The following is a 23,402-nucleotide window of genomic DNA, read 5'->3' as shown; positions in this document are numbered from 1 at the left end:
TTTAATTATGGTATTTGAACCTATAAACCTGTGTGGATACTGAAAAAGTGATGAATATATAAGAATATTATAATTTTCAGTAAGTTTTCTTATTGAATAATAAATTCTGACAGTCCTGTGCTAAGACTAAAGTCAAAGTTTGCATAAAAATTCATCTGATAGATAAAAGAATTTAAGTAATTTCTGAAAATTTCCTTTTGTCAATACATTAAAGATTTTTTAACTAATTACACGTCCTCGCTCTCAATTAGAACCATCATTAGATCCCTGTTTTATCTAATCATTTCCTGAACATTATCATGTATATAGATTGACCTCGTATTTGTAACTGATAATTATTACTTGCAAATTATTTTCTTGCTGGTGAACTATTAACAGCCCTACTGCTGAGTTAGGGTTAACAACCTTCGCTCTCGCTTACCGCCTGCCTTACGGAAATCGGCGTAAAGTGCTCGTACCTGGGCTGATTGTGCGCATGCGCTAACGTAGGGGGGTGTGAATAGCTTTTTGGCTATTTTCACCGTTGGTGCGATTAGCCACTGCGAAAATATGCAAACATCTTCTAAATACTGCCTCCAAATTCGATACACAGATCTGCCGTACATGAAGTTTCTGCTCATTGTGCTACAAAGAGCAATATGCTGTGCTTGATTATTTAATAATTAAACCCGTAGTAACTCAACTCTAGATTTCGGCAGGAACATTATGGAAGGATTCTCAAAGTAATGTTCCATACACAGAAACAAGCACAGATATCTAATTTTTATAGTTTGGAGGCAGTCAGGTTACATTAATTTTCCCTCTTTTAACATCTTACATTGTTTTATATCGATATATCATTTTATACCGTTTCTGTATGATTGATTCATAAGGTAACAAACAGATCAATGTCTGCAGTACTAGCCTACATATAATTACTGGTATAAGTACTTATATTTAATATAAATATTTAAGAGGATTTAATTTTTATCCAGAAAGGTATATTAGTCTCGAAATGATATTCGGCAAAATGAAAGATATTTATCTTTTAAACTGAATCTGTCTGTTGAGGATTAACAAACTAAGATATTTGAAAGCAATAAGATGCAGTTGTTAAGAATATCGTTTCTTACTTTTGAAGATTAATTTAAATAATAAAAAAGCATTTAATTCATCATCTACCTAATTAAAAATATTCAGTATTTTTATGACATTATGTGCTTCTTATTATTTATTTCCTATTTTATAAAACTGAAATGAATTTTTGATTAAAAATACTCAACTATTTCAAAGTAAGCTTTGGCAACACTGTACGAAATAAAACATTTTTATCTCCAGCGCGTGAGACTGTTTGTCGAAAATTCTAAAGACATGCTGTTTTTAAACATTTTATAATTTTGCTCTTGAGCTCAATTTTATGTGGCGTAAATGCGAATAACATCATGCTTAATGAATAAAGATAAAATACAAAACGCTAATAATAAAAATTTTAAAAAGAACTTTTGTAAGCCATCTTACTATGAAAACTGAACATTGGTATTATGAACTGAAAAAATAGAAATTGTTCACTTAATACTACATTGTGAATTCTAAATATATGCTGCTACGGTTCTTTTAAAATTTTTGAAATTTTGCTGTGGAATTGTATATGGCGTAAGTGTGGAGAAAATGATGCTTAATGATAAAAAGACAAAAAGAAATGGGTTAGCAGGAGTGAGTGGAACAGGAGACTGGTAGTCTGAGAGTTCAGCGGAAACGTTAAAAAAACCATAACAATTCCTTTTAGCCGATCGTTAAAATCTGAAAATCTTCAGATTTCTTTTGTGTTTTTGTTTTCTGGTGTGAGTTTCTGTCTGTTTTTGTTTTCTGGAACTTTCGTGTGCGTAACTAGCTATTGAGTTACGATATAAGTTATAGTGAAAGGTTTTTCATATGATCAATAGATTGCAGTTGGTTTTGTCATTATCAGAACGAATGAATTTTTCATAAACAGACTTATCTGCAACGTAGAGTTCTGGGAACTAATATTTTTCCCCCTGTAACTGATGACTCAACAGTGATGATAGTACCAATCTAAAGCAATTTTTCTCAGACAATGTGTCGCGAGACATTGAACTATCACTGTTCTCATGTAGAGAAGGGGCGAGTGTCATGCCAATACTTTGCAATTAGAAATTTCGCTGAAAACATAAAAACAATGCCTTTCTAAAAAAATTAAACATTTAGAACCAACAATAGAACCAATTTCGTTCGATTTATGCATTACTTAAATTTCATCAGTATCTCGCTAAAATTTGATTTATGTGGAGAAGACAAACTATTATTATGTTAACCTAGTTTGCGATATATTACATTTTTATGTTCTAATCAATATTAGACAGTTATGCTTTATTGAATATTGCTTGATGACAGCATTGTTTCGAAATGATCACAGCCAACAAGATCTCCTGATGTAATAGCCTGAGAGTAGTTTTTTTTCTGTGAATGGCTTTAAAAGGAAAAGCTTATATTAATAAACCACGTAAAATACAGGGATAAGAAAACAAAACTCTAAGTGAAATTAAAATAGTGACAAAATTTTGCAAACTTCAGACATTTGATATTTCTGGAGTGTAGGTGGTGATCAAACATTTCTCGCATCTCCTATTTATTGTATCAACATACATCTTATGTTTTAAAGTATGCAGTCATACATGCACATCAAATTTAATGAAAAGTGTGTTTGAGTTATTGGCATTTTCTTGGGTATAGTGCCAAAATAATCACCATATATTATTAGAATTTATTATAATACTTTTAATTCATTATGTTAACTTTTTATCTCCTGCCAACCTATATAGGTTTAGGAAGATAATATTTAGTCGCAGCGATATGAAAAATGATACGCTGTTCATAGTGAAGCAAAGTAAAATCCCATTTTGAGATCAACAACCTCATTTGGGCTAATAATATAATTTCTTCTGTAATAATATTATAATTATCGTTTTTAATAACGGCTGTAAGTAAAAATTTTCATGTAGTTTGTCTAACTTCTTTGTTATTTTTATGCGCTACCTTTTTTTTTTTTTTTTACAAATTTGTGTCATTTAGTATTTAGCAGAATATACTTCGTAGTTTTATATTTATCAACTGTTATTTCAGAGCAGGAAGTTAGCATAATATACGCATTACCAAACTCAACGATTTTCAAGTTAAATGTTAGAGATTTTAAAAGTAGGACAGAACATCAAGAATTCGAAAAATCGAATCGAATTAAAAAAATCGAATTTTCAAAATATTTCAGTACTTCTTCATAGATTTGTTTAAATAAAATTAAATGTTTCATTTTGTCGGCCACAAACTTTTGCCAGTATAATGAAAATGATACATGTTTCTAAAAACTTCGGAATTCTTTAACAAAGAAAGAAATGTTGCGATATTTCTTAGTTTTGTAATTTTCTTTTTAATTTATTAAACCATTTGTTCCTTTTTTTAAGGAAACTATTTCGTAATGAATTAGAGGAATTCCTTTCTGCATCACAAGAAGACAGTAAATCTAAGGTACTTGATGGTACAGAGCTGAAGGCTTCTTTCATTGTTACGGACGACTTCTTTCCTATCCTAAATACAGAAAAAAATAAAATCTCAAGAAATGGATCTATTCCTCGACCAAATGTAAAAATAGACAAAGGACATTCCATGAAATGGCGCCTACTTTCTTACAGCACATAGGAAAAAGATCATGCTCTAAATGGAGCGCGGTTTTTCCACTCGCATTGTACCCAGATTTATAGCTACAAAGAAAGTTTTATCGCTCGGAATTTTGCTTTTAGAGCAACCAGATGCGATGTGGTTCCGAAACTAAATGTTTTATTTGAGTCTCCTATTTTCGGACCTCGCTTGGATTTGTGATGCGATGTATTCTGGCCATTGTTGTACGATTCTGTGTGCTCTTGTATTCGTCTTCTAAAGATGGTATTAGAGAGAAAAGTTTCTTGATCTTTCTTTCTTATTTTGGAAACTTCAAAAGATTCCGGATTTCGAAGCCATCATGTGAGACAATAAAGCATGCTATAGCTACGTTACTTGTGAAATGTAATAAATTATACTTTGTTAAGTTTTAGCAACTGAAACCTATCGTGACAATGTATTTTATCTTTAAGTCTGAGGCACATTTTAAAAAGATACAGTGAAATTTTATTTACTGCAAGCCCGTCGAAGATTTCCTTACTGCGGAAACTATATCTGAGACTAATAGGCTTGAACTTCATTTCATAGATCCTAACTCGATCTTCAATAAATGGTACATAATTTAACATTTATCTGAAAATATATTTTGATTGTATTTACAAATCTCTGGCCTTTAATCCAAAAACATTGCTGATAACGCTACAGCATTTGAGAATTGCTGATTACTATTTAATAACTAAAAACTCTTCTACCTCTAAATAGATCAATCAATTTACCTTCAGTGTTACACATAATAACAGTCTGCATTGAATCAAACCTTTCGCACTTCCGCTTAGTGGCTGAACCATGTAGTCTAATATTATCTAAAATAACAAGATGAAGAACAATTGTTGGAGATGCGAATCTTACCATTAACAAGGACGATAAAATGGATGGTGGTAGAGAGTGAACGTAATATTTTTGCTCATGAAATACAAATCGAGAGTATTTCTATTAAAACGTCATGTAGAAAGTTGTTCCTTTCCTTCTGAAGCTAAGTCTCTAGGGCTTTGGCTTAACTAAATAGCTAACATGAATTCTACTTTAAAAATAAATTTATAAATATCACATTTTTTACAAAAAAATATATTTTATCCTCGCGAATACATTGAACTTATAGCAAACCATTTCATTTAACCCATTTCTAGCTAGCTAGTAGAAATTTGCAATAATTAACTTGTAAAGACATTAGGTTATTTTGAAGCAGAAGACATGAAAAATTTGCAATGCTCTCGCCGGAAGTCGAACCTGGAACTCTCGATGCGCCGAGTGTGCTATTGTTACACCTCGAAGACATAAAGGAAGGAGAAAATACCTCATAAACTAAACTAAACACTTATACGAGTAATTTGTCTCTGTTTCAAAACTCTGTAGCTGAATAAAAAAAGTATAAATTGCTCTAAGCTTAATTTCAATATAATCACGTTAATTTTAGAAAGGTATTTTATCTAAGATAAGGTATGTCTGTACTAATTTTGATTAATTACCAACCTTGTCAGGGTATCAATTTTTCAATGCTTAATTTCATTACAAACAAGTTAATTTTAAAAAGTTCTTGAATAAGGCACTTCATGTACATATATACATACTATTTTGATTAATTAGCGATACTGATAGAGTATGAATTTCTCTAAGCTTAATTTCATTACAAGCAAGTTAATTTTTAGAAAGTGCACGACAAAGATGCTTCATGTAAGACAAGATACATCTATATTATTTTGATTACCGATAATGGAACAGTATGAATTTATCTGTGCAAATTTAATTTTAGAAAGCAATTAATTTTAGAAAACAAATTAATTTTTTAAATTTCTTGATGAAGGTTTTATGTAAGGCAAAATAACTCAATACCATTTCAGTTAAGTAAGTTACCGACATACAGCAGTGTGCAAATTAAACTAAACCCACCAGGTAAAAGCACAAATTTACTTTACGATTACAAACTAAATCCACATTTACAGAATTTCACATAAACACACCATGAAATACCCTTACGATTTGAGAAGTTTCTACAGTGACTGAAAAATGTATTTGGAAGAAACTTTCAAATGTGTAATAATAAAATTTCCGCCATTATTTCAAAACTAAATATTTTTATTGCTTTCTGAGTCTAAATGCTATGATAAATCTGTTACGAGGAATAATATTAAATAGCACTAATGAGTACCTTGCCTTTACATATGAAATTGGAACGAAAAAGATATTAGGGCAATGCTATAAAATGTTTCAAAGAGCCAGCCAGTCAGTAGTTTCTATAAATCACCTGGAAAATGATAAGTTTAAGGTTTAGAAGCTACTTTGTTAATATCGGGGGGGGGGAGATATTGAGATTACTTTTGATGCAAGTAAATTAAAAAAATTTATTGTAATTGTGAAAACTCTGAGAAGAAAATAGCAGAATTATGGAATTTAAAATGAAACCTACTGTTCAATTTAATTTTAAAATATTGTAGAAAAAATTAGATTGATAACAAACCAGAAACATAGCAGCCAAGGAGATTCGCTAAACGCGAAGAAAAGTTGATCGCTAGAAATATAATTTATAATTTTAAAACCAATGAAATCATATTGAGTTTAAATTCCCAACGAATATTTAGTAAATTTAGTAATACAGTGTTAGAAATGCTTCGGACAAGTATAACTTTTACTGCCGAATAGCTAGAAAATCCTATTTCTCAGTAAAGTAAATCGAAAAAGTATAATTATAGTAATTAATTGAGACGCGTATTAAAAGCTTTAGAATTTTTGGAATTCTGCTATATTTGCAGACGGAAGTAAATTTAATATTTTAGGAATGATTAAAAGCAAACACTATTACGAAAACCCAGTACTGAACTTCAAATGAAGAATCCTTCAGTAAAATATGTCGGAGATAGCCATGTGGTCTTGCTCTTGAAACATGGCTATCATATGGCTTGCTGCCATATATTATTACTAACCATACTGAGCTAGATGAGTGCCTGCAGAGTTTAAATTCTGCATTTTATTGATGCAAAACTGATGTATTCAATATGTCGCATTAAAACGTTTTCAAGACGATGATCCTATTTTCAAACTGTGGACTTAATATACCTAACCCCATATAATCAAAAGTTTTGTGTTTAGTCCAGACGTAAAGACTGTTGAGCATATTTGGTAGCCTTTGCGAAACAAAATTAATGAAAACAGAATTTCCAACAAAAATGAAGTTTGAGGAAAATTCACTACAAAATAGGAAAAAAAAAGTGAATCTCAATAAAATTTTCATGAAATCCATAGGTAGAAGACGCAAGGATTTCATAAAATAGTAGAAAAGATTTCATAGAAAAGTGGCTCAATACATTTTTTTCAGCAAATTTTATGGATTTTTGTTTTACATTTTGTGTGAAACATTACCTTTTCGACCCTTAGTTTCTCGTTTGTACGCGAAAAGTATGTTTTTCAGCATTATTTTTAATTAATTTTTACATTTTTAGATTTCATTCAGCTGTAAGGTTAATATATAATATAAGTAGTTGTTTAAATTAAATATTTAAGTATTCTTTCAAAAAATATCTGAAAGCCTGTTCTGTCTCAACACATTTTTAACTCACTGCATATCAAATAGCAGTTTCAGATCAACATCATGAAGCTGATCTTTGATTATGGTAGAAAACAAGAGATTATTGATGCATCGTGATTTGCTTTTAAGCTTCCTTTTATGGAAATCTGTATAGAATTTGATGAAAAATATATAATGTTTTTAAAATGCATATCATTAGTGAACAGTAACTGACGCTGAGTGAATGAAAAATGTACTGTCACCGTGACTGATGTGGTATGAATGGAAAGTACAGTGTCAGTCGTCGGTGATGATTGCGGTTCAAATAGAATATAGTTTCAGTCATCGATGACTGACCTTAAATCGCTTAAGTCAGTCATCGTTTAAAATGTTAATCATTAGACTGACCAAAGAATTTCGATTTGATTGAAATAAGGTTTTTCTAACCATTTAAGAATACGAATTCGATTCTTCTGAAAATTGCAAATTTTAGCAATCAACGGAGATCAGACATTTAAGAGTTCCCTGATCAAATCAAACGAAAAAATTCTGAAAATCTCAGCAATGAAAGCTGGTGTCATTAACTTGATGCCTATGCTTTTCCCTTCTATATCTTTCTTTATATTTTCAAAAATGATCTAAAATTGGTTTGTTGAATTAGCCTTAGTTTACATAACATTTCTTCAAAAATGCGCTTTAATGATTAACGTGTTAAACGTTTCATTTAGAACCAACAGCCACTGTTCACTGATATAAAATAAAAAAAAAAGATACAATCTTCTATAAAATCTATCCTTTGCCAAATTCTACGCAAATTTACAGCCGCTAGCATAATGGGAAATGGGACATCGCAGGCAGGCTAAATAGAAAGGGAGACAAAACAGGCTCAGCGCTTACCGTGTTAAATTCAGCTCTCCCGATCTAAATACTGGGCCAGTCTTCTGGCCTGGCAGACGAATTTTCATATTGGCTCTAGCTATCAAAAGCAGAAAACTAAGTAACGTTAGTAGAAACTAAACAAATATTTAATTTTACTTCAATTCGAAGTACAGAACTGTGTTTGTAGAATCATTAAATTTATCAGAGCAGGAAATATGAAAAATGAGAAATACCCTATTCAGGATTTAAACTTCAACCCTTTCGACTCTGTGCTTTCATTTATAACACGAAGACACGTGTTTAGAGTAGAAGATACCTTACATTTTCTCCTACTTAAAAGGCGACTGAGGAGGCGGGGATCTAGTAGGCAAATCCTCATGGCGACGAATTATCTTTCGTCATCTTTTTAGTTTCGGCGCCGCTGCAGATTCAATAAGTTTACTGCTGAACAGAAAACATGAAGAAAAAAGGATAATGTCACCGGAATCCGTATTTCTTGATTATTAGTTGGATGCATTTCCAATTATACCACTAAGACATGTCGCAAGAAGAGGAAAAAACTTCACCTATAACTATAAGTTTATATCTGTTTCTTGAAAAACGATGGACAACAATAAATTCAAATTATTCACAATCAAAATGTTTAAGGTTTTATACTAGCTCTCATATATGATAATTGAGAAACTACTATTTGTTCAAAGAGAAAGCTCACCAGTTAGAGCAATATCATTCAGTGTAGTCGACTGAAACTGCTAATCCTAATTTATTAAACATAGATTCTTACTTCTAATAAAACTCTTTTCACTTACATATTCCACTTAAGCGGACCAGATGGTAGGAATACAGAACAGATTTAACATAAGGCAAACAATGTATTGATTAAAATAAATCTTGCACTCCAAATTATCGAGACTTAAACAATCTTAACATAATTTAATATAAGTCTATAAGGATGCTCTTTTCTTTCTTTGAGATTTAATTGCCTTTCGTAAAAACTTTTCCTTCACTTCCAAACTCATTTAATTTTTTGTTTAAAGCTTAGAATTTTTTTTTTTTTTTTTTTTTTTTTATTTTATGTTAAACTCTTGATTCAGTTTGCGTTTTTTTGCGGAGGGGGAGGGCGGGGAGTAACTCCTTGTAACTGGTAATTCCGTAGGTTCTCTTCGAAACATAAAATTTTTTTCCGATTTGATTTTAATAAAGAAATTAGGTTTTTTTTAATTGGAAATATTTTTTAATAGTATTTAAGTACACAAGTTGTACTTCGTTTGGTTAGTTAATTTTGATTAGAATTTTTAGTTTACAATATTTTATTAAATTTTAATGATTGATTAATTTTGAATTAATTATGAAATATTCTTTTTAAAGTTTTCAAAGACCCTGATTAAAATATGAAACATTGTCGTTCATATAACGTTTAGCTGCAGGAAGTTTGCTTCCTTTGAGAATAATTTTGTAGTTTTTAGAAAGTTTCTATGAGGATATTTTCTCTCTATTGTCATTTATATTCCAAAATAGATATTGGGGGAAAGAATATATATATTGGGTATTTAGGTTTTATTTTATTTTCAGAGAAATTCATTGCACCAAACATTTACTTTTGCCTTATAGTTCAAATACATTTTATTAGGTTATTAATTTAATCCTGACACATCCTTTTTTTCTGTTTGCATTGTTATCTGGATGTATAGTGCTTATTTAGTTAACTTTAAATTTATATAATAATGAGCTACACCTATTTGGGCATTGCGTAGCATATTAGCGTAGCATATTTCATTCTATATTTGCGTAGCATATTTCATTCTATATTTAGTTCAATGAACTTACGGAGCATTTTAAAATTTTATACATGAAATAAAATAAGACCAACTCGCAGCAGTTTACAGAATACATTTATGCAAGTATAAGATTATTTTCCCATTTTCATTCTATTATATAGATTTTTTTTCTATATATCGCAATATCATTTTTGTACAAAAGTTGCATAAACTGAAAGAGATCATAAACACATTTTTTTCCAGCTAGTATATTAATGTAATATACTAGTTTACACTCTGTAACAGAATTTTTTTTTGTTACACAGTGCTTTCTCGAATGATCAAAATAATTGTTTGATTTCATTGTTTACTTTTTTATTTCGTTTTTAACAAAGCAATAAAAGAATCCAGTACGGAAATACTTTTATGATTATTTGCAATGATGTAGAATTTAGAATGTTAGGTAAGCAAAATTTTTCTTTCGGAAAACACCGTGATCATTTCTCCTCCCATTCCTACCTTAAGCTGATAATTTACCAAAATTATTAATGGAAAATTTGTGTTACTGTACATTATTTATTGCTCTACAAAATAATCAAATTTAATAAGAAAAAATCTGAAAGCTTTCAGATTTTACATTACGCCCAAAGGAGCGGTACTTTTGCTATTTTTTACTACAGATTAACGATTACCGTTAGAAGTACTATTAATGACATGGTTTCTTTACTACCGCCTTCAGTTTTATTGATGACTGTTAACTGTTCTGTTCTTCCATATGACTGAAAATGGTAACTATCGTAACTATATACACATCCGCTCTTATGCTTTGATTTAAAAAGATTCCATCCTTCGTCATATATATCCTCTGGTAGTAAAGCGTTAGAGATTTGTTTGCAACTCGAGACTCATGTATTCGCCGAATCGCTTTCCTTCTAAAGTTGTAAGTTCTTCGCCGAATCGCCTTCCTTCTGAAGAATTCAAATGGATATTGACATCTTCGGCTAAGACAGTTTTATATTCTTCGTCATATTCCAAAGTCCGAAGAATGGCATCGAGTATATGATCGGTACTGAGGTTTGGTTTTCCGTACATAACAGCGAATCTAACTTTATCTTTCACGTAGACCACGGCCATTTGTGTATCGTTATAATTCGTTTTGAAATATTTCATATTTTTATTGTTTTTTGAGTTTGTTGCCGCTTTTTGGTATATTTGAAATATTTAAAAACATCATATCTTTAGAATTTCTGACAGACAGTCTCGCCCGCTGGAGATAAAGATTTTTCTTTCGTACAGTGTCAAGTTCCTTACATTGATCGCTTTGATATCGTTCAGTTTGTTAGTAAAAAATTCGTTAATGACTCACAAAATATAAAACAGATAATAAAACGAATTCGAAATTCAAAATTCGGTCGTCCAGGTGCCCATGTTCGGGTGGAGGATTACGTTATTCAAAATTTGATGACTCTAGGTACCGTCGTTTTTACAAAATGCGAGAAAAATACATACATTCATATAGACTTTTTATTATTACATTTCTTTAAATATAATATAAGGCAATAATATTTGGTTGCAACAATTTAAAAAGTAATTCGCCGTTTATAGTGAAATACCGCAAAATGTTGTTTTGGGGCTTATAGCCCTTCTATACTAGCCCTTTTTGAATTATGGCAAATAATTTGATAGACAATTAATAATTTAAACAGTAAAAAGTTTCTTGGGATACTGTATAGCTAAAATTTCACTATCATTTACATTGCAGTAACGAAATGCAACCAAATATTGTACATGGTATTTACACCGTCAATAATATTTCTTACCAAATATTTTCGAGTAATACAGAATTCAGAATTGAATAATTTGAGCAAAGAACACGGAGTAAATGTTTGCTGTATTCTAGATTAATATAGCAAACATTTGCTCCGTGGATGTGAGCATGAATAATGTATTAATATAATATACAAGTAGTTAAGTAGTTTTAATTACGCAAAAGAAAAAAAACTTGAAACAAGAACCTGAAACAAGAATTACAGCATACCTGTGCGATACAAAATTTAAAAGCAAATATCAAGACAATTTTCTACAAAATAGTAAACATTCACCATTGAATACGAAGATTAAAAAATATTTTACTTTTTATAAGTACGTTTAACTACAGAAAAGTAAGCTAGTTAATATTCTACTTATAAGTTTTAATAGTTAAGTTATTTGAATTTTTTTAAATATATGTGTAGTTCTATATTTTTATCGCAACAAACTGAAAACAATTATAGTTGCAAATCAGGAAATCTTGAGCTTTTGCTAAAGAAAAAAAAATGGGGAATTATTTTATAGAGAAAAAGAGTAATCAGAATATTTGATTTAGTAATGATGTATTAAGAGGAACATACTCAGTTTGTAATCATAGAATGCTGCACATAATACATAATTAACGCTCAAGCTGTTAATTATTTACATGTATGTTTATTTTTTAAAAATCATGTTTGGATATGAAATAGCTTTACGTCAATCAACAACTGAATTGGTAGCTGCTAATTATATTTTCTTCTGAAGTGAGAAACCTTGGTACAATAATTATCAATATTTTTCAAGAACACTTTAGCTATTCAAAATAATTATTCTAATACGGTGTTAATTGTTCTGTTCACTGATTATAAAAGTAACCATAATAATATAATATTACCGTTCTCAGCTGTGACACATAGCGATCTCGTTTGAGCATTTGAAGTCTTTCCTTTCCATTAGAAAATAAAATAGTTTTACTTATGTACGATAGATGGCGTTCCGTGTACGCTAGCTTAAAAAGAAGGGGATTTTTGAGTATTTGACGTTTTGACATTTAACACAGAAGATCAGGAAATTTATATTTTTACGGCTGTTCCAAACACCATTGCTCAGAAGCTATTGTTTCGCTTTTATTTTTTATTATTTATTTATTTGTTCTGGAGGAGAGAGGACCTGGATTTGATCCAAGTAATAGTGTTTGCTAGATTCCACTTATGAAGAATACAGTGCCAAAAAGTATAAGGTTTCCAAAATATGCTTTAGAATTCCAAATCAAATGCAAGTAACGAAAAATAAATACAAAAAACTTTAATGGCCAATCTGTTTAAAATGCTGTTCACAGAAAGGGTTAGAAACAGTGCTTTTATGATATTAAATATGTCTGTGATGTTTTATAACTAAAAACAAAGAATTTTGAATTCGGTATCTTTCTTTCACATGCAATTTAAGATGAAGTATTTAAATTTTTTCATCTGTCCCGGACATCATTAAACATTCTGAAACTCTGCTCTCAGAAGTTCCTTTTATTTAGTCCGAGCAGTTTCAAATGCTCGTTTATTGCTTTCAGCCAAATAGGGTCGAATAGATTCATTTTGTCAGAATAGTATCGAACTTTTGTTATTTTGCTAAAAGCACTAAAAAAAAAAAAAGAGTTGCACTTGAAGAAGTTATTTAAAAAAATATTCATTTATAGAGAATAAAATTCCGAATGCAAAGATATTTATTTATTTATTTTCCAGTTCAAAACTTAATTGGAAAATTTTAAACCACAGCTTCCTTTCTCCACAGCTTATTCTGAATCATTTATATACGTACTGCTTGTTTTTGAATACTCAGAAAAGGGAATGCCAGTATTTTCATATTTTTTTGATTCTCAGGAGAAATTCCAGACTCATATGTAAAGAGGAATGAAGGGAAAGAAAGTTTTGCTACATTGAATTTTTTTTTCCCAGCATAAATTGTGTTGCTTTTCTAACATGCAAAAATTGCAACATTTTCTTTTGTGATTTGTTTGCATTCTAAATATTCTACATTTACCTATGCTGTACTTGTTTACATTAGGGTATCACTGTTCATATTATTTTCTATTTTAAAAGTTTTTACTCTACTTTAAAGCAGTGTTATTGAGCAGTTAAGCAAGCATCTTTAATTTCAACAGTTTTTTCTATCTTATATATAGGTCATAAAATATTTTAAAAAATCTTCTAAGTGGAATATTAAATACAAGGCAATCTACAAATGAAATGAATGATTTAATGTAGAAACTGTTGTGAATAGAATAGAAACAGTAATACAACTGTTATGATTGAAACATATGATTACTACTTAAGGTTTCAAATATTTTGCGGTATATAATCATCATTGCAGAGCACTGTTCGTCTGACTAACATGTTTATTTATTTAATCATGTGAGGCAGTGCATGCAAAGGATGCTGCTAATTAAAATCATAACATTTCTGTGGATTTAAGAAGGCGTTCTTTTCCTTTATATGTAGAATTAATATTTAACTAATGAATTACATACGCTGGAAGGTTTTACAGCATCAGTTATTAAATTTATATTAACAGTAATAACTCAAAAATGATTTTATGTCATAATTTGTAATAAACCCATTTAATTGTGTTTTTCTTTTGCTGTTATTTCCCATAAAGCTTAATATTTAAAGTTGCCACTATTAATGTTGCTCTATGTTGTCTAATATTCACACAGAAAAAGATTTTCCAGAGTTATTTGCATACAAACTACTAGTTATCATTTCATTTTTCTTCAACTCAGTTGTTGGTCTTAAAAAGAAATTACTATAAAGACGTATAAAATTTTAATTATTATATGACATATATTTTACAAGTTTCTAATAAATTTTTAAAAAAGGTTTTTTTTTTTTTTTTTTTTTTTTTTATAAAAAGCGCAATTTAAATGATTACTCAGATCCCTAAAACCAATAATGCTAGCGATGTATGTGTTCTTAGTTTGTGTTAACCGTTAGTTTGTGTTAGTTTGTGTTAACCGTATATCTGAAAAAGAGAACTTCACAATAAAAAAATCCTAATTTTTTATTTTCAGATTTTAGCTTCATTCACGGTGGATTTATAAAACATATATTGAGACTGGAACAGTAAACAATAATACTAACAGCGAAGCAGCATTTCAATTACTCGATTTCAGAGCTTGAGCTTGCACTGGCAGACTGCCAAGAATATGCATTACGTCACATTCGTATAGGCTAAGAAAAGCTTGTAAAGAAATGAAATCACCCTAATCACTGGCATTCGGAACAGTCCGAGGTATAAAACAACAGCATTTTTAAAGCAATATTTTTCCAAGAAACAAAGTAACTTGCATATTATAATACTGTAGTGCTGATCGCTTGGAGCTGTGATGAAAACCAGATGCCGTGACGTCATTTTCTCTACGAGCTGCGAAGGCGCCAAGCAAAAATTAGGGAAATTACCGTTTTGAGATGATAGACGATTGACGTGGGAGCAGAGACGCTGCTTCTGTTCAAAAAGAACTTTGACGAATCATTACTTGTTGCGAATCATTACTTGTTTAATTCTCTTAAATGTTAAATTTATGTAATAATCGTTTGTCTAATTAAAATGTCTTTCGTTAATTAATTTGTTCATCGTTTAAAATCCCCACAAAAATTTTCTCAGAAGTAGGATAGCACTTCACTCGAATGAACTGTAGTTTTACCTGCTTTCCTGGATTACTACCGTTTTGAAGAATAACTGTTGCTGTGCTGGACTGTTTTACGATGTATAATCAACTATGTTTCGAACAAAAACCTCATAAAACTCCTAGGAATGTATGCTGATTTACCTGAACTGAAACTGCGTAATAGTGAGTAAATAGTGTGCGGCTCTATTAAAGACTGGAATTAATTTTAATAATACTGGATGTCAAGTGTCAAGACGTGAGTTGTGGCCAAAAATCCATCGGACATAACCTGTTTCTACTCGCCTTTTGTCGTCACCATTTGTGATTCATTGGATGGTATGGAAGTAATTTGTTTCGTTTCTGTTTCCGGATTATAGAGCCAGGAACGTCGTGGATTACCATTATATGAAGTGGAAGCACTTCCGCAGAGAACCCGGTAAATGTAAACATCGCCAACTTTGGCGATAATAGTGCAAACCTGGTAACCCAGAGGATTTATACTATTTGCTTGTTCGAAGTTAGCAACCATTCCTCTTGGGTTAATTTTGTTGAATTATCACTGTCGTTGTTCGCATGTGTAGATTTATATTATTCTTCTCTTATTTATTATTATTTTTACTGAATTTTTTAACAACGAATAGATAGAAATATTTTCGTAGATAGATGCCGGTTCTCGGTTCGGGATGAAAAGAAGAAAATACGGCGGGAGGGGTGAATGCTAATTTGTAACACGGCTGTTCACGTAGTGTTCTTAATTATTAACAGCTCTAAGAACCATGAGGTTTCCAACCTCTAAAATAATTTATTTTCGTAGGCCGCAAAAATGGGCATGTGCATTTTAAATAATTAAGTAATGCTTTTATTTTTATTATTGGTTATTGTCATCTAAAATTATGAGAATAAATCAATTTTTATGGCGTAAAATTTTAACAAGATAATATATTATTAATGCTTTTCTAACAATAACCTTTCAGATGATGGTAGGTGTGACATAAATAGATGATTAAATTGAAATAAAAAAATATTGATTATCTAAGATGACTGAATAGTTTGATGCATCACCATGGTCATCAAAATTAGCAAACCGCTGCTGGTGTAAGGAATATATTGTTTTCTGTTTTAACTGGAATTTAAGACAAATTTTTTTCGTAAATCATGTTTAACCGGTTAATTTCAGTAGATTAATACTAATTTATATTTTTAAATGAATTTTTAATTCCGTTATAAATGCTGATAAAGTGTCTTATTCTTAATATATTCTTTTTTGAGCTAACTTGAATTTAATACAAATTCATTTTCGTATATCACGTTTAACCGGTTAGTTTTACATCTACATGCTTATTATCTGTGAATTTATACTACCATATGCTTAATATATTGTTTTGTCTGCTAACTTGAATTTACATGCGCTAAAAATCACGTTTACGGCTCGGCTCGTCGATGATTCTTTTGATGAACCGCGAGCTTGGCGAGTAAAAATGCAACGGCGTCAACGGGTTCTTTCCCGAAGCGCCAACGGGTTCTCTGCGGATGAAAACCCTATGAAGGGAGTGATTTTCTCAATTTTATTAACTATGTTTCTAATTGATGTGCCGGGAATGGAAGATGTCCTGAAAAGTGAAAAAGCGCATAATATAAAATTATTACACAAAATAATATTTAACGATGTGGGCGACAGAAATAATCGAAAAAGGTTAAGACAATTTAGTGGTTTCTCTTTAGAAGAGAATAGTAAAGAACTTAATGAAAAACTCGAAAAAATCAAACAAGATTTTCAGGCTTATGAATTAATTTCCATTGCCAATGTTTTATGCATTGATAGCTCTGGCACACAAGATGACTTAGCAACCCGAATTGTTTCTTATCTGAATAATTTAGAATTGCTTAAAAATAATGTAATTTTAGAAGAAAGTGAAAACGAAAGTGATTTAGAGGGTGTGGATGGTGGGGATAAAAATGAAGTAGATGATAATGTTCGAGATGAAACGAAACTAAGAAACAATTCTGGTGCCACAGTGAGACAACTTCCTTCCCAATGTGCTAATGATAATGGTCTTTACACTTAATATGTTTCACAAACAATAATCAATCAACAAATGGACTGTATTCCTACACTTTTATTAAATTACACTTGTCAGCGATGCAAAATAATTGATACAAAATAAGCGAGCCATTCTACATAGCTGTCACAAACACAATTCTATCAATCAATATCTTGTTGCCACACATAAAGTTCAAAACTAAAAGAAGAAAAACAAAAGGAATTTACGCTGTTTGCAACAATAAAATGAAGCAAACGATACTCACATAAACATCCTGGCCCTCGTTGAAATCCCAGGGGATTTCAACAGTTGGAGCATTTTGAAACTTCTTAGTCTGTAATAAAGATAAACATAAGAAAAATAATACAAAATATTATATGCGAAGCAGTTCATAGTTTTTTAGTCTGAATAGGAAGAGGACACAATTTCACGACTGGTCGTTTTATGACACCATGACCAGTTTTAATACTAGCAACTCTGACTCTTTGATCTGAGCCCGGATGAACAGCAATTATTCTCCCTAACCTCCATTTAAGAGGCGGAAGGTTGTCTTCTTTGATGAGGACTAAGTCATTGACTTCTAAATTGTTTTGACTTTTTTGCCATTTAGGTCTTTGTTGAAGCTGAGACAGGTATTCTCGACTCCATCTTTTCCAGAAGTGCTGAAAAATAAACTGTCTCACATGCCATCTGTCAATGTGATTGAAGGAACTATAATTTAGGTCTGGTTCAGGTATGGCAGTTAAAGACGTTTCTATTAGGAAATGACCAGGTGTTAATGCAGTTAAATCATTTGGATCAGCCGATGTTGGACACAATGGCCTAGAGTTGAGACAAGCCTCAACCTGCGCTATCAAGGTCTGAAATTCCGGATAGGTCAGCACAGTATCACCAACAGTCCTTTTTAGATGTAATTTCATTGACTTTACTGCCGATTCCCATAGTCCACCAAAATGGGGAGATGATGGCGGGTTGAATATCCATTTTATTTCCTCTAAAGACAAAAATTTGTGAATTTCTTGATTTTGCTTACATTGCAAAAATCATTTTCTGATTTCTTTGTCTGCACCTTTAAAGTTAGTACCGCAGTCACTATAAATCTCAAATGGTTTCCCTCTTCTTGCAATAAATCGTTTCAATGCACTTAAAAATGCCTTTGTTGACAAATCTTCTACCACTTCAAGATGTACTGCCTTGATTACAAAACACACAAATAAGCATACGTAATATTTAAATGATTTTTGTCCACGTCCTGCACGATGTTTAATCATGAACGGTCCAGAAAAATCTATTCCAGTTCGATGAAATGGTCGCGATTGTGTTACTCTAGATTCCGGTAGATCAGCCATTATTTGACTTGCAGTTTTAGCTCTAAGTTTACAGCACGTAATACAAGATTTCACTACTTTTCGGATAGCAGATCTAGCAGCTATGATCCAAAATTGCTGTCTAATTAAAGATAGAAGAAGTTCCGGTGCTGCATGCAGATATTTGACATGAAAGTGTCTAATTATGATTTCTGTCAGATTGTGTTTTGAAGGTAATAAGATTGGATGTTTTTCATTTTCTGATAGTTGCGCATTTTTCAGTCTTCCTCCTACACGTAACACTTTGTTGTCATCTAAAATTGGACACAAGCTAAGGAGGTTGCTGTTTGTAGGTAAGTCCTTTCCCAACTCCAAACATTGAATTTCTTTAAAAAAGTGAAATCGCTGTATTATTCGGACAATACAGAAAGTTGCAGCTCGAATTTCATTACTAGATAAAAAAGACGTATTTCTTTCTAGATATGCTACTTTAGAATTCGATATGAATCTTAATATCCAAGCAAATATGCGTTGTAACTTTGGAAATGAAGATATATTTGATATAATAGCAAGTTCCTGTACAGGTTCAGAAACTACAAATGAGACTGTTTTACGTGCATCTGGTAATGCCTCTTCATCTATAAGAATATTTTTAGATAAGGCAATCTCACTGCACTTTAACCAAGAAGGACCATTCCACCACAATTGATGAGATAATAGTTCTGCAGGAAATAATCCACGTGAAGCACAATCAGCTGGATTTTCCTTTCCATCAATATGACTCCAGTTCTCAGGTGGTAAGATGGATTGTATTTCAGAAACTCTATTGGATACGAATACTTGCCATTTTTTAGGATCTGACCTTAGCCATGACAACACGATTTGTGAATCACTCCAAGCTTGCACTAAATCAAAATTTATAACTAATGCAGCTTTTACAGACTGAATTAAGCGTGCCAATAACACTGCTGCACATAATTCCAGTCTTGGAATCGTAATAGATTTTAATGGTGCTACACGAGTTTTAGCTGTTACGAGTTTAACATTAATGTCAGAGTTATTGCAAGTTTTGATATAAATAACTGCTGCATAACCTCTTTCAGACGCATCACAAAATCCGTGAAATTTACATCGAAAATAATCAGGTAGCAGAATTTTCCTAGGTATATTTATAGAATTCAAAAGTTTAACTTCTCTACATAGATTTCTCCAATTTCGATCAATCTCTTCTGTTACAGGATCATCCCATGATAACTGTAATTTCCACAATTGCTGAAGGATCATTTTAGCGAGAATTACAAACGGAGCTATCCACCCCAATGGATCGAATAGTTTTGCTACGAATGACAAAATAATTCTTTTAGTCGGAACACTTTGATACTCTATTACACCGACATTACATTTGAATTCATCATTGTCCGGATGCCATTCCAATCCCAGAACTTTCAATGGTTTGTCTTCTATTACACGATGAATATTGTCACTATCTGTGTTTGTTAAGCCAGAGGTTTTTAACAATGACGGTTCACTTGTCGACCATTTGTGAAGCTCAAAGCCACCACTTTTTAGCAGATGTTGCAATTCGTCTATCAATGCAATACCTTCCGAACTATCTTTTACACCAGTTAACATATCATCAACATAAAAATCTCTTAAAACTATATTCTTTGCCTTTGGAAAGTTCAATCCTTCATCAATCGCTAACTGACTCAACACTTTGGTTGCAAGATATGGAGCAGCTGCAGTTCCATATGTAACTGTTTTCAAACGACAAACTTGTATTTGCTTATATGGGCTATCTCTCCATAATATTCTCTGAAAATCTCTATCTTTTTCATGAACCTTTATCTGTCTGTACATCATTTTAATATCAGCGGTTATTGCAATGTTATGAAGTCTAAATCTTAGTAAAATACAAATTAAGTCATCTTGTATTTTTGGGCCTATCATTAGTGTATCATTTAAAGAAACACCTGTGGTTGTTTTAGCGCTCGCATCGAAAACAACTCTCAATTTTGTTGTTAAGCTAGAGTCCTTCAACACGAAGTGATGTGGGATATAATAGTGTTTATTCTCTAATTCATAATCTGTGTCTGGCACTAATTCTACGTGTTCTAGTGAAAAGTACTCTTTCATAAACTGAATATACTGGTTGTAAATTTCTTTCATCGATAACAGCCTCTTCTCCAAGTATTGAAATCTCCTGTACGCCACTTCACGGGAGTCACCTAGAATATCTCTATTATGTTTGAATGGTAATGCAACTGAATAACGACCTGATGTGTCTCTAAAATGCGAGTTTTTAAAATGTTCTTCACAAAGTTTTTCTTCATTTGTTAAAGGTTGTACATTTGGAAACTTTTCTAACTCCCAGAAAGAATTTACTAACTCATCTGTGTTTGTATTCAAATGATTTACATATACTGGCTCAAAATTTGTAGATTCAAAATTTGTAGTGCCCGAAATTATCCATCCCAACCTCGAATTTAGAGCAAATGGTAGATCAGGACCACGTTTGACGATTTCTCCCGTCATTAAATGCACAAATACATTTACTCCAAATAAAATGTCAACTGGTTGTGACTTGTAAAATAATGGATCAGCTAATTGTAAATCATAAATCACTGAAGTTATCGAAGATGATTGATGGCAAAGATACATAGGGAATGTTATCTGTCACCTTGTCCAGTACAAACGCTGATGTTGATACACGAATATCACTTTTAAAATGAGAAGTGAATACTAAATCGACTTCCCCATTACTTATAGTATTAAATTCTCCTAAACATGATACAGAAATGGAATTATCTTTCACTCGTAATCCTAATTTCTTCACACAATCCCTTGAAATAAATGATCTCTGAGATCCAGTGTCACATAAACATCTACACTTCACAAATTGTTGCTTAGCATTTTGAACTTTTATTAAAGCAGTACACAATAAAATGTGACTGGTTTGATTATCTTTTGCATTCGAATCATAATGAGAGGCACAAACTGTGGCTGAAACGTCTTTAGGACTCGTTAATTCATCTCTTTTAATGATAGATTGCGTAGGCTGAGATATACTGTTTAACTGAGTTTTATTCTTTGAATTATTTACAATGTGCAAAATACTGTGATGCTTCTTAAAGCAATGTTGACATGTATTTAAACTCTTGCATTTTTTGAGCAAGTGCATATTAGATAAACAATTAAAACAGTAACGATTAGATTTTACAAAATCTATCCTTTGCTGAACCGATAAATTTAGAAATTTCGAACATTTGGCTAAACTATGATCTTCTTTACAATAACCACAACCCAAAGTAGCAACCAGAACATTATTCTTATTTTGAAACACAGATTTAGGTACCTTATTACTTGTTGATTTGCTATTTTGAAGTGTTCTTGCATAGTTTTTTAGGAATTCAATTAAAGTCGTAAGTTTTGGAATTTCATTAGATTTTAACTGACGTTCCCACCATAATTTTGTAGCAGGGTCTAATTTTTGCAAAGTTAAATAAGTCATTAAAGTGTCACCAAAATTATGAATGGTTTGATTCAATACTTCTAAAGAACGAATTATTTCATTAATATTGTCAACTAAATTTAAAATAGCAAATGCTGATTCATTTTGAATAGTTGGTAAACTTAAAAAACGTTTAATATATGCAAAAATTTGTTCTCTCTTATTTGAATATTTTTCGTCTAACAGATTCCATGCTATTTCAAAATTACAATCCGAAATTTGAATGGTTTGAATAATGCGATATGCTTCACCTTTCAACGAAGCCTTCAAATACTGCAATTTTTGAGCATTAGATAAATTTGTATTATTTCTTACACAAGCACTGAAAAGATCTTTAAAAGCTATCCATTCTGTAATATTACCACCAAAAGTCGGTAATGTTAACTTGGGTAATTTAATATTGTCAAGAACCTGTTCTGAAATTACACTATTAGAATTATTTTTATTATTTTGATTTTTTAATATTTTTTCACCTTTAAATTTCCACAAATAAATTTTATCTGTGTACTCCTGAACATTATCTATTTCGTTTTCTAATTCTTTAGTATCTGTAATTAAACTTTCGATTTCAGAATCAAGCTTCCTTAACTCAGTTTCTTTTTGTTTCAATAATTCGACACATTCCTCTAGTTCTATTAAATTAATTTCATCTGCAGTTAAAATAGTTTCAATTTTCTTTACATAATTAGTAACACTCCTGCGTAAGACCGCTCTTTTTGTTTTAAAAGTTATAAGTTCACTCATAATTGATCAATTCAAAAACAGAAATTGTTCTTAAATCACTTAACACTATTATTAAAATGAAATCGAATTCTATGTTGTATTACAACATTGTTCTTAAAATTTAACAACAAATTAAACGAATTTTTGTTCAAAATCCACTTACCTCACAAAGTGGATAATTTTCACAAACCATTTGCATATTTGCGTTGTTAGAATACACTTAGAACAGTCACTATCTTCACTAGCTCTCCGGCTAGACTTTTGACCAACAATATGTGTTCTATTAAACTTAATATGTTTCACAAACAATAATCAATCAACAAATGGACTGTATTCCTACACTTTTATTAAATTACACTTGTCAGCGATGCAAAATAATTGATACAAAATAAGCGAGCCATTCTACATAGCTGTCACAAACACAATTCTATCAATCAATATCTTGTTGCCACACATAAAGTTCAAAACTAAAAGAAGAAAAACAAAAGGAATTTACGCTGTTTGCAACAATAAAATGAAGCAAACGATAC

This window comes from Stegodyphus dumicola, chromosome 5, assembly GCF_044657685.1.
Source record: "Stegodyphus dumicola isolate Sdum_Otavi_A_Nest chromosome 5, ASM4465768v1".
NCBI lineage: Eukaryota > Metazoa > Arthropoda > Arachnida > Araneae > Eresidae > Stegodyphus > Stegodyphus dumicola.
This window is presented reverse-complemented; position numbering follows the sequence as displayed.